The 10,796-nt window shown below is 33.9% G+C and overlaps 1 non-coding gene across 1 annotated transcript; it reads right to left on the bottom strand.

Annotated features, from left to right (window-relative positions):
- Positions 1–9,191: 9,191 nt before the first annotated feature.
- LOC112678964 (U6 spliceosomal RNA) lies at positions 9,192–9,293 on the bottom strand. The gene has a single exon (XR_003148032.1). It is a non-coding gene; the product is annotated as a U6 spliceosomal RNA (small nuclear RNA).
- Positions 9,294–10,796: the final 1,503 nt, after the last annotated feature.

The following is a 10,796-nucleotide window of genomic DNA, read 5'->3' as shown; positions in this document are numbered from 1 at the left end:
ATATAGTCCAACAAATATATGTATTTTGTATTTGAAATGCATAGAAGGACTACTGGAAATACCAAACTATTAACTGCAATTATTGTTAATAGAATTTTAAGAAACTCTTATTTTAAAAATAACATATTTCTATAGTTTTGGATTTACTACCTTTGGATTAATAAAAATATTATTTTAAAATTAGAGCAAAATCAAAGCTATAACAGAAAACAATCGGAAAGTAGAGAATAGAGATTGACGAAAATAAAACCAAATCACTATCACAAATATATTTTAGAACATTGAGTGTGTTTTTGGTGTGTTTATAGTCTAAATAACTAGAGCCAGTAAAAATGAAGGTTTTGAAGAACTGAAGAATTATTTCATGTCATCTGTAGTGTTTGTCCAAAAGATGTCAGTAAGGAATGATATCCAGTTCACTGATCAATTCTGATTTTGTCCAACCCATCACTTCTGTGACTAGAAGTAGAGGACATCAGGATGTTATTTTATTTGTAAATTAGGATGTGAAGAGAAAGAAAAATTAGAGAATTCTTACTTAATGGCTTCTACTTCATAAATAAAAAGGCTAGTTTATTTATACAGGCTGAAGTTACTTTGATAGAGCATTTAATGAAATAGATAAGGATCTAAAATAATTAATAAGGAATAAAAAGTAAAATAGCGATCAGCAATGAGTCAATTATGAGTCTGGCATTTCACTTTTAAATGACCTAATTCTTCTGGTGCATTCTCTGGACCCATAGAAAGCACTATCATTCCATATTCAGATTTTAGTTTCAACCTTTTCACATTCCTCCATGTTTCCTTTCTTTCTCCTGTTCTGATTCCCACCTTCTCTTCTTAGACATTCTGTGCTAAGATTCACCTATATGAATCTCCTACTAAAAGTTTTTTAAGAAAAATAAATAAAACTGAAATACTGTGGCCAATAAGTAGTAACAAGCTACATGTGTATTTCCCCAAGAACATAATTTACACATATCACGGCCAATAGAATAGATACTGCCTGCTTGCTTGCTTATTCTTTTAAGGTTGTTAGAGAGCAGAGAGGGTCCTATCCTTTGAACCTGCCCCAAATTGGATAAAAGTATCGTTAACTGGCTGTTACCAAAGCTTACTACTTGCCTCCCAAGGAATGTAATAAGCTTCCTTCTAACTTCTCTTTTATTAGAACAGTTGCTCCAAGCATATCTGAAACACACTAAGACTCCCAGAATAGTTTAGAGGAAGAATTGCTTAGAAGTGAAAAAATAAAAATAACCACACCAGCTTAATTATTAATATTTTATTAATAATAATAACATTCTAGGCAGAATCAAGTAACAGGAGATATGTCCATTAATAACTCTCCATATCCTAGCATCCTGACTACTATAAAGGGACAAAAGTAGTCCTAGCCCAACAATGTTAAAATTCTCTGATGTTGATAAGATTCTAAAATACTTAACCATCCTCCTCATTTTATCTATGCAACTTACTAATTTCAAATCAATCCTCTCAATTAAGAACACAGACCTGAACTAATTTTTCTGATTTTGACCTCAATGCTTCCACTGGGGTGCAAATTCTATTTTTCACCTCTTGGTGGGAGCTGGCCAGTAATCGAACAGTGGGAAATTAAGTTATCATGGACTATAGTCTTAGCCCTTGAGTTAATAACTGGAACAAAACCAGGTGAGGTCTCAGGGCATGTTCAACTGTTTATAAAGGAGTAAGCACACAAAAAGGAGTTCCTTCTATGATATCTTCTCTAAATGCCCTACCATCTAACCTTGTATATTCATGTATTCATTAATACCACTATTATTTAATGAATAACTGCTATGCAGCTTTCTAAGCAATGAATAAGACATGCAAATTCCAATTTCATGAGTATAAGACAAGTAATATGCAAGTAAGCAAATATGCAATATCAGGTAGTGAAATGTTATGATAACAAAATATAGATTCTTTTTGTTTTTAAATCAACTCACTCTATATTTGAAAAGTATCATGACAATTTTTAAGATTAAATATTTATGCAAGCAAGACTTTTAGACAATTTTATCAGCCAATCAATTGATCCTAGGAATGCCATTACATCTACTCAGAGCCAAGATCCCTATTTTTGCATTCCAAAACTCAATCCCAATGAAAATGATCAGCTATAGATTTGGTTAATCAGTTTTAGATAGTAGCTTAAAACAAATCTTGCCATTCTACATGATAACACCCCAATTATAATAATGGGGATGCTTCTTGAAATTAAATTATATTGCATTTAATTTGTTTTTAGCCCCATTAGCTTGGTTTTCTCTCATCTAATACAGGCTATACAGCCAATGTTCTACTGATGATCAGTTTATAATAGTCATTTCCCTTATTTTTACCAAGCAAATAATTTTTTGCAGCTAAAAAAATCATTTAGAAATCACATCATGCAATGTTGTGATCTAATGTTATGTTCATTGTCAACTAATAATCTCCACATATACTTAAGTAACTTTAACTTTCTTGGTTTTTTTATTTGCCACATAAGATATGCAAAGTTAGTTTTTCCAATACCATACAAAATACAAAGGATTACATAAACTGCTTTTTAAAAATTATTTGTTGATAATTTCAGATCCAGATTTCAAAATACTGAGGTGCCTTTCATGCTTGAAACTTATACAGAATGTTATCTACTACTTTTGCACTTTTGTTATTTAAATGATCAGTATCCCAATGGATTGAGAAACATTAGTGATGACAAATTTCAGAGAGTATCCTGAACTCCTTTAACCAGAAGTCAACCTAAATTATGTCACTTAATAAATTATTGATTCATATCAACGTTGAAGTTATCACAGGGTATCCTGAACCTATACACAGCTGCTAATTTGTATGAGTAATGGTATTAGTCACACTATGTGTATGGTAGGGTGAACTTTACTACAATAAATTCTGGAGAGGCTATCTAAAGAAGTGTCAATTAACCAAGTCCCAAAGAACTAGAATGTACCACTCCTGCTCTATTTTAGTGGTCTGTGGATTTGTAATGGCAGCTCAGTACCAGGAGCTCTGGGAGGAGCTTCATGACAGTGTGGCAGGTGTGCAACAGTATCAGTAGTTTATATTTCTAAGCCTTTGGAATACAGAGCTTTGCTAAATAACAGCTAAATAATACAAAAAAAAAATGTTCTGTCTTTAGCCACACATTCCCTTCCCTGCCCATAATCATGGGCTAAGCACATGTTGACCCCTGTCCATTATCACCCATTTTCTGCCTGCCTTTTTTTTTTTTCGCATGCACTGCACCCCACCTTCCTGCCACCTCTCTCTATAAAACTGTAATGTCCATTTTGTGGGCAGAGAGGTCAGTTGTTAAGGCTTGAGCCTGCTACCTCCCCCAGCTTCTGGCACCCAAAATCAATTTCTTCCTTTCTCTTTTCCAAGCCCTCCTCCCTTCAGTTATTGGCTTCTCTTACAATGAGTTTATCTGAGTTTGTTCAGCACCTGTTTTGGCAAACTCATCCAGGAGCTTTGCTTTCAACTTGTCCAACCCCCTCAGAGACTGCCCAGGAGAGAACAGTTGGCCTCTACAATGCCAGGTCTTACCTCTTCCTTTCCTGACTTAGCAAGTATGTCAGATTGTTTGGAAATATCATATTTATATAGTAAGCCACCCCAATCTTTTCAGTCTGTGGTTTTAAAGCATTCTAAAATGTATTGTTATACTTTTCTATGTAAATACAGAGTAAACAAATATAAGTTTTTAATTTTGATGATTTCTCACCTCCAATCCTTTTGCCATTCTGTTTAGAAATTCTAAACATACATATTCTGATTCACCTTCATTCGTAGATATTTATCACTAAAATTAAAACTATATTTCAAAGAAACTAGTAGTCACTCAACTTTACCTAGTATTTAATACAGCAGTTACTCTATCAGAAACTGGACTGAAGACTGGGAATACAATGCTGAATGAAGTATGTCCTTGAAGAGTTCACAATTAAGCTTAGGAAAGTGAAGCAAATTGATGTGAGGATTTAGTGGTCCCAGGGAGAAAAACTATGAAACTTATAATCTTGAATAAATCTTTGATAGGCACATTAAAATTTTTTTTCTACCTTCTTTGTATTACATAATGTAGAAAGATAGAGTCCACTTAGAATGAATTTCCACTTCCTAAACTTCGTTATTTTGGGGGATTTTTAGAAATTTAAGTATACAATGGCAGTTTAAAATAATGATCCTAACAGCAAAGAAGATTTAAATCCAACATAATGCATTAGATATCTTCAATTTTTTGTAATAAAACATATGGTAAACAACTAGATTCATCAAGCAACATAACAAATTTACCAAATAAATCGTATTGTGATTCAATGTTACAGTGAAAAGAAAATTTTCATAGCACTCGCTTAAGAAGTACAATACAACGTCATGTTTTAAGTATAAAATTAGGAAATGTCAAATTCTGACTTCATTTTAAAGAAACCCATTTATAATAGAGGAAAATAAAGAATAAATTAAAACAAAAGTATATGTGAAAATTCCAAACCCTTTGTTTCAAGTCCACTGAATATATGATTATCCTTGCTACCTTTTCATTTTAACTTATTAATGCCAAGATATAGGTATTGACAACAAATGTAATTTTATTCACACAAATTCAAACTCTGGGTACATTTCTTGAATTCTATTTACTTCCTTTTTAACTACATTGTATAAAGAGAACAACTGATGAGTTTTTAAACTTACTTAAATTTTTTTAAACTTAAACTTTCTCTATTTGAAAATTTGTTTTTTCCACTGCCACCACCACAAAAAGCACAATTCTTAACATGCTTTATTTTTCGGTGTAGTTATTCTTTGAAATAATTAGTTTTCTAATACATGGCTGATAACATGTCATAATGTAGCTTGTCAAGTGTCAAATGACTCTCCAAGTCATCCAAGCATTAGAAGGAAATGAAATCATTCATCTAGATACAATTTTGTGTAAGTCAAATTCAAGAACTCACAGAATAAATTTACAGTATTAATGAAGGCCATGTATAAAGGCAATACTAGTAGTATTTTTGTTATTCTATCAACATTAATAGAAATCAGCTATGTTAAGTTGGAATAAGTATTTAACAAGAAGGGGAAAAAAGAATCTTCTTATATAACACTAGATTTCAGCTCTTGTCATATACTTATATCCTTCATTATTCTGTCATTCTTGTTATTATTAACCACTGAGTTTTCCCTATTTAGTAGTCTTTATTTTTCAGAAAAGCTTTAGTTTACAGCAAAATTGAGAAGAAAGCACAGAGAGCATATTTTCCTGTGTCTGTTAGTCATCTACACGTCTTCTTTGAAAAAAATGTCTGCGTCTCCTGCCCATTTCTTAACAGGATTATTTGTTTTTGGAGAGTGTTGAGTTTGATAAGTTCTTTATAGATTTTGCATGCTGATCCTTTATCAGATATGCCATTTGCAAATACCTTCATCCATTCCAAAGGTTGCCTTTTAGTTTTACTGATTGTTTCCTTTGCTGTGCAGAAGCTTGGTATCTTGATGAAGTTCCAATAGTTCATTTTTGCTTTTGTTTCCCTCGCCTCTGGTGATGTGTCTAGCAAGAAGTTGCTACTGCCGATGTCAAAGATCAGGAATATACAAATCGAAACTACAATGAGATACCACTTCACACCAGTCAGAATGGCTGCAATGAACAACACAGGAAAGAACAGATGTGGGAGAGGATGCAAAGAAAGAAGAACCCTCTTACGCTGTTGGGTGGAATGGAAACTGGTGCAGCCACTCTGGAGAGCAGCATGGATGTTCCTCAAAAAGTTAAAAATATCTTATGATCCAGCAATAGCACTATTACGTATTTATCCAGAGGATACAAATATAATGATTTAGATGGGACACATGCACCCCAAAGTTTATAGCAGCATTATCAATAGCCAAACTAAGAAAGAGCCCAAATATCCAACAACTGACAAATGGCTCAAGAAGAGGTGGTAAACACACACACACACACACACACACACACACACACACAGGAATATTACTCAGCCATCAAAAAGAATGAATGTCATTTGCAACAACATGGGTGGAGCCAAAGTGTATTATGCTAAGTGAAATAAGTCAGAGAAAGACAATGTATGATTCCAATCATATGTGGAACTTAAGAAACAAAACAGATGAATATAGGGGTAGGAAAAAAGAGAGGCAAGCCATAAAACAGACCCTTAAGTATGGAGAACAAAGAGGGTGGCTGGAGAGGAAGTGGGCAGGGGATAGGCCAGCTAGGTGACGTGCATTAAGGACAAAACTGGGGGATCCCTGGATGGCGCAGCGGTTTAGCGCCTGCCTTTGGCCCAGGGCGCGATCCTGGAGACCCGGGATCGAATCCCACGTCGGGCTCCCGGTGCATGGAGCCTGCTTCTCCCTCTGCCTGTGTCTCTGCCTCTCTCTCTCTCTCTCTCTGTGTGACTATCATAAATAAATAATAATAATAAAAAAAAAAAATAAGGACAAAACTGGTGGGACACCTGGGTGGCTCAGCAGTTGAGCGTCTGCCTTCGGCTCAGGGAGTGATCTCAGGTTCTGGGATCAAACCCCCATTAGGCTCCCTTTGGGGAGCCTGCTTCTCCCTCTGTGTCTCTGCCTCTCTTTCTCTGTGTCTCTCATGAATAAATAAATCTTAAAGAAAAATAAAAGGACAGCACTTGTTGTAATGAGTACTGGGTGTTACATGTAAGTGGAGAATCTCTAAATTCTACTCCTGAAACTAATATTACACTATATGTTAACTAACTAGATTTTAAATTAAAACTCGAAACAAACCAATAAAGAAAGTACACAGAGCTCCCATATACTACTGCCACCACCACAACATACACACAGGGGCAAAACCTCCCCTATATAGACATCTGTACCACTCTGGCATTGGATGTTAGTTTGGGGAAGGCTGTATGTGGGGACAAGGATTAATGGGAACTTGATTTTTATATAGTTTTTTTTAATATGCAAATAGGCAATCTCTTATCTGCAACAACTCCTATACAGATATAGAATACATTAATTAATACAAAGTTTAAATATAATTTTAGTGTCATAGGCAGTTTTTCTAATGTCAAAGTATAAAACTAACAATGCTGACACTGCATATAGTTTTTGTTCAAAATATACAATTGCAACTTTCTAAAAATTTAATTTTTATTACTTTTTATCTCAATACTTCTGAAAATCTGAAAAACTAATAGGAAAGCAGTCTTCATTTATTATATTACATATAAATATTTTGGATGATTTATTTTCTCCATAAATGAATATCCACTCATCTTTGAAGGTGCCCAGGCATCAATCACATTTTTAAAAAACCTTGTGCCTTACAATTTAAAATGTATTTTTTTTTTTGCAAAAGAGGCATATACACTTCCTCTAATGAACATTTAAAATTAAATTTTATGCTATAGTTTGTGACTTAGATTTGAAATATGCTTTCCTTGGACTATCAGATTTTTATCTATAGACATGTGAGATATCCAGTAAGTTTTGCTCTGTAATAGTATCTTTCACAACAGAATAAACAAATTCAGGTATATTTTATCTTCTTTAAATTTCATAGTCTAGTATTTAGGTAATCCAAAGGTTTTTATCTACTATCTATTCTTTAATTTAGCAGCCAAAGTTATTATAATTTTCATATAATTTATACATCAAAACTCAATGCTTCAAATAGAATATTTCCACTGGATTTAGCACTGATAACACTTGTTTCTATCAGAAAGTGATTCCTGCTCAATTCTTTCATTTTACTTTTGACTTGAAGGCTTATGCACATTTGACTTGGTACAAGGTAGTTAGCAGAAACATATCTGAATTTTATTAAGACAAACAATATTTTTATGTAAGTATTCATGTGAAAGAAGTGTGTATCTCTAAGTGTTCGGAAGTAACATGTGATTATCACAACCTTATTGACTTCAGATTTGTGTTGAGAAAGCTTGTAGGCAGGCTTTTCTAAAAAGCACTAAATTTCAATATTAATATGACAGAAATCATCACTGCATAATTTTATTGTTTTTTTCATGTTCATGACTTGATGACAGTTCAAATTCATGCTTAAAGACTGTATTGTGCAAATATCTGATATATGTATTAAGATATTAAATATTACCAAAATTTCCAAATACTTGACATTTTTATTCATATCATTTTCTCATTCAACAAATACTCAGTGAGCAACTCTTGTGCTTCCTATACTCTTCTAATTATTGGGGATTCAACAAGGACCAAAAGAAGGGAAAACCTATGAACTCAGAAAGTTTGTTGTTTAAGAGCAAGGCTCTGCAAAATAAGCATCCACATAAAAAATGATATAGCATATTAGATGGTGAAACATAAGAAGACAGATAAATCAGGGAAGTGACAGGTATTGATGAGCAAATGGGATGTTTTGTGGTCTTTTTTTTTTTTTTTTTTTCTCCTCAGTGGTGAGGCTTCATGGTCATTTCTGTTAGGGGTGTCCAGATCAGATCACACAGAGAGAGGTGATACTTAAGAAAATGTCAGTACAGATGGGTGAACAGGTTGTTAATATCTAGGACAACTTTCTTAGTACAAGAAACTGAAGGTTTCATTCAAGAGACCCTGAAATATGAGCATGCATGACTGCAATATTAAAGAAAAATGCAAAAAGACCAATTTTGTGCTCCCTGGGAGATTACTGGAAAACTACATCTAAGAAACAATTGGTTGGATAGAAGAGGACAAAATAGGTCACTGTACTTAGTTTATCTTTTACTATGAGTGAAATGAAGTTTCATGAGTTTGACAGAAGAATAACATGATGTGACTTAAGTTACTAAGATTGTTTTGGCCAATGTGCTGAAAATAAGCATGTAGTGGGAATGCAAAAGTAAACACAAGATGGAAGGTTAAGAGAATATTTCAAGAGCTTTGGAAAGAAATGATGGTGGCTCAGACAGGCATAGTATGGGCTTGCTCAATGGGTAAGGGAAAAAAATTTGAGTATACAATAGGCAATATTCTAGAAGGAAATCTATGTGCATAATATTTTATGCTAATATATATATGTAAGAACTAAAAAAACACATGGTCTTATAAGTAATCGCAACTTTTACTTTTTGAATAAATCTTCTGATGGTACAATAGTGTCTTTTTATTTAGGGGTGATTATATTGTTTTGTTATTGTTTGTTTTTAAATATAAAATGCTTCCAAATTTGCATGTCATCCTTGTATAGGAGCCATGCTAATCTTCTCTGCATCTATCCAATTTTAGTTTTTGTGCTGTTCAAGCAAGCAGAGTGGTGGCTATATTGTTAGCATTACAACTGGCTTTGTTCTGTCTCTAGGCCATTCCTATCCTATAATATAAGCTGTAATAATTCATACAAAATCTCACTTCTAATTAAAAATTTAAGGTGAGAGAAAATATGTGTGTGTGTAGGATTTAACCAAGACCCATATAATTCAATTTCTCCTCATATAATTATTAAAAATCAAATATAAAATCATTTTCATCAGTTTTACTTATAAGACTTTGTTTTTGCCAATATCCTATACAGACCAAATGTTATTAAAAAAATCATTCTACCTATTACATTACCAAAAAACACACTTTTTAGATATTTTATATAGATTTTTAGAAAAGAATGGATAATTTATATTACTTTAGAAGAGAGTAACTTCACCCCCCCCCCCCCCAGATAACCATGCCCTCTTCTTAATAAAATATGTTAGATGGTAACTTATCTGTTTGACACTACTACTCCTACTCGAGGCTGGGAAAATTGCTTCTCATAATATGCCACCTATACTGTTCTAGGTGAGACTTAAGAAAGGAAAGTGGTAATATTTAGAAGACAGAAAGGAAGCAGTGATCATTACTCGGTAGGTTGTGGTATACAGGCATGGTGATAAATAGAGGCAGCTGCAATATGTTTCCTCTGATTTTAGAGTTGACCAGAAACAGCACAAAACCTGCTACTTAGAGCTTTAAGAGTGACAGTTCCCTTAGAAGCAGTGGTTTTCACAGTGAAGCGATTTTTCAAAGTGGCTTCTTAAAGCTTTCTTAAAGGTTCTTGATCTTTTGGCATTGTGATGCCCCCAGATATGGTTTTCTTTTTAAAATTCCCCTGGCTATTCGGGGATTTCTGATTCCACACAACTGCTGGAGATTTACCCCAAAGATACAGATGCAATGAAACGCCGGGACACCTGCACCCCCATGTTTATAGCAGCAATGGTCACAATAGCCAAACTGTGGAAGGAGCCTCGGTGTCCATCGAAAGATGAATGGATAAAGCAGCTGTGGTCTATGTATACAATGGAACATTCCTCAGCCATTAGAAACGACAAATACCCACCATTTGCTTCAACGTGGATGGAACTGGAGGGTATTATGCTGAGTGAAGTAAGTCAGTCGGAGAAGGACAAACATTATATGTTCTCATTCACGTGGGGAATATAAATAATAGTGAAAGGGAATATAAGGGAAGGGAGAAGAAATGTGTGGGAAATATCAGAAAGGGAGACAGAACGTAAAGACTGCTAACTCTGGGAAATGAACTAGGGGTGGTGGAAGGGGAGGAGGGCGGGGGGTGGGAGTGATTGGGTGATGGGCACCGGGGGTTATTCTGTATGTTGGTAAATTGAACACCAATAAAAGAAGAAAAAGAAAGAAAAGAAAAGAAAAGAAAAGAAAAGAAAAGAAAAGAAAAGAAAAGAAAAGAAAAGAAAAGAAAAGAAAAGAAAAGAAGAAAAGAAAGAAAAGAAAAGAAAGAAAGAAAAGAAAAGAAAAGA

Source organism: Canis lupus, chromosome 22 (genome assembly GCF_003254725.2).
Source record: "Canis lupus dingo isolate Sandy chromosome 22, ASM325472v2, whole genome shotgun sequence".
NCBI classification, from domain to species: Eukaryota; Metazoa; Chordata; class Mammalia; order Carnivora; family Canidae; genus Canis; species Canis lupus.
This window is presented reverse-complemented; position numbering and strand designations above follow the sequence as displayed.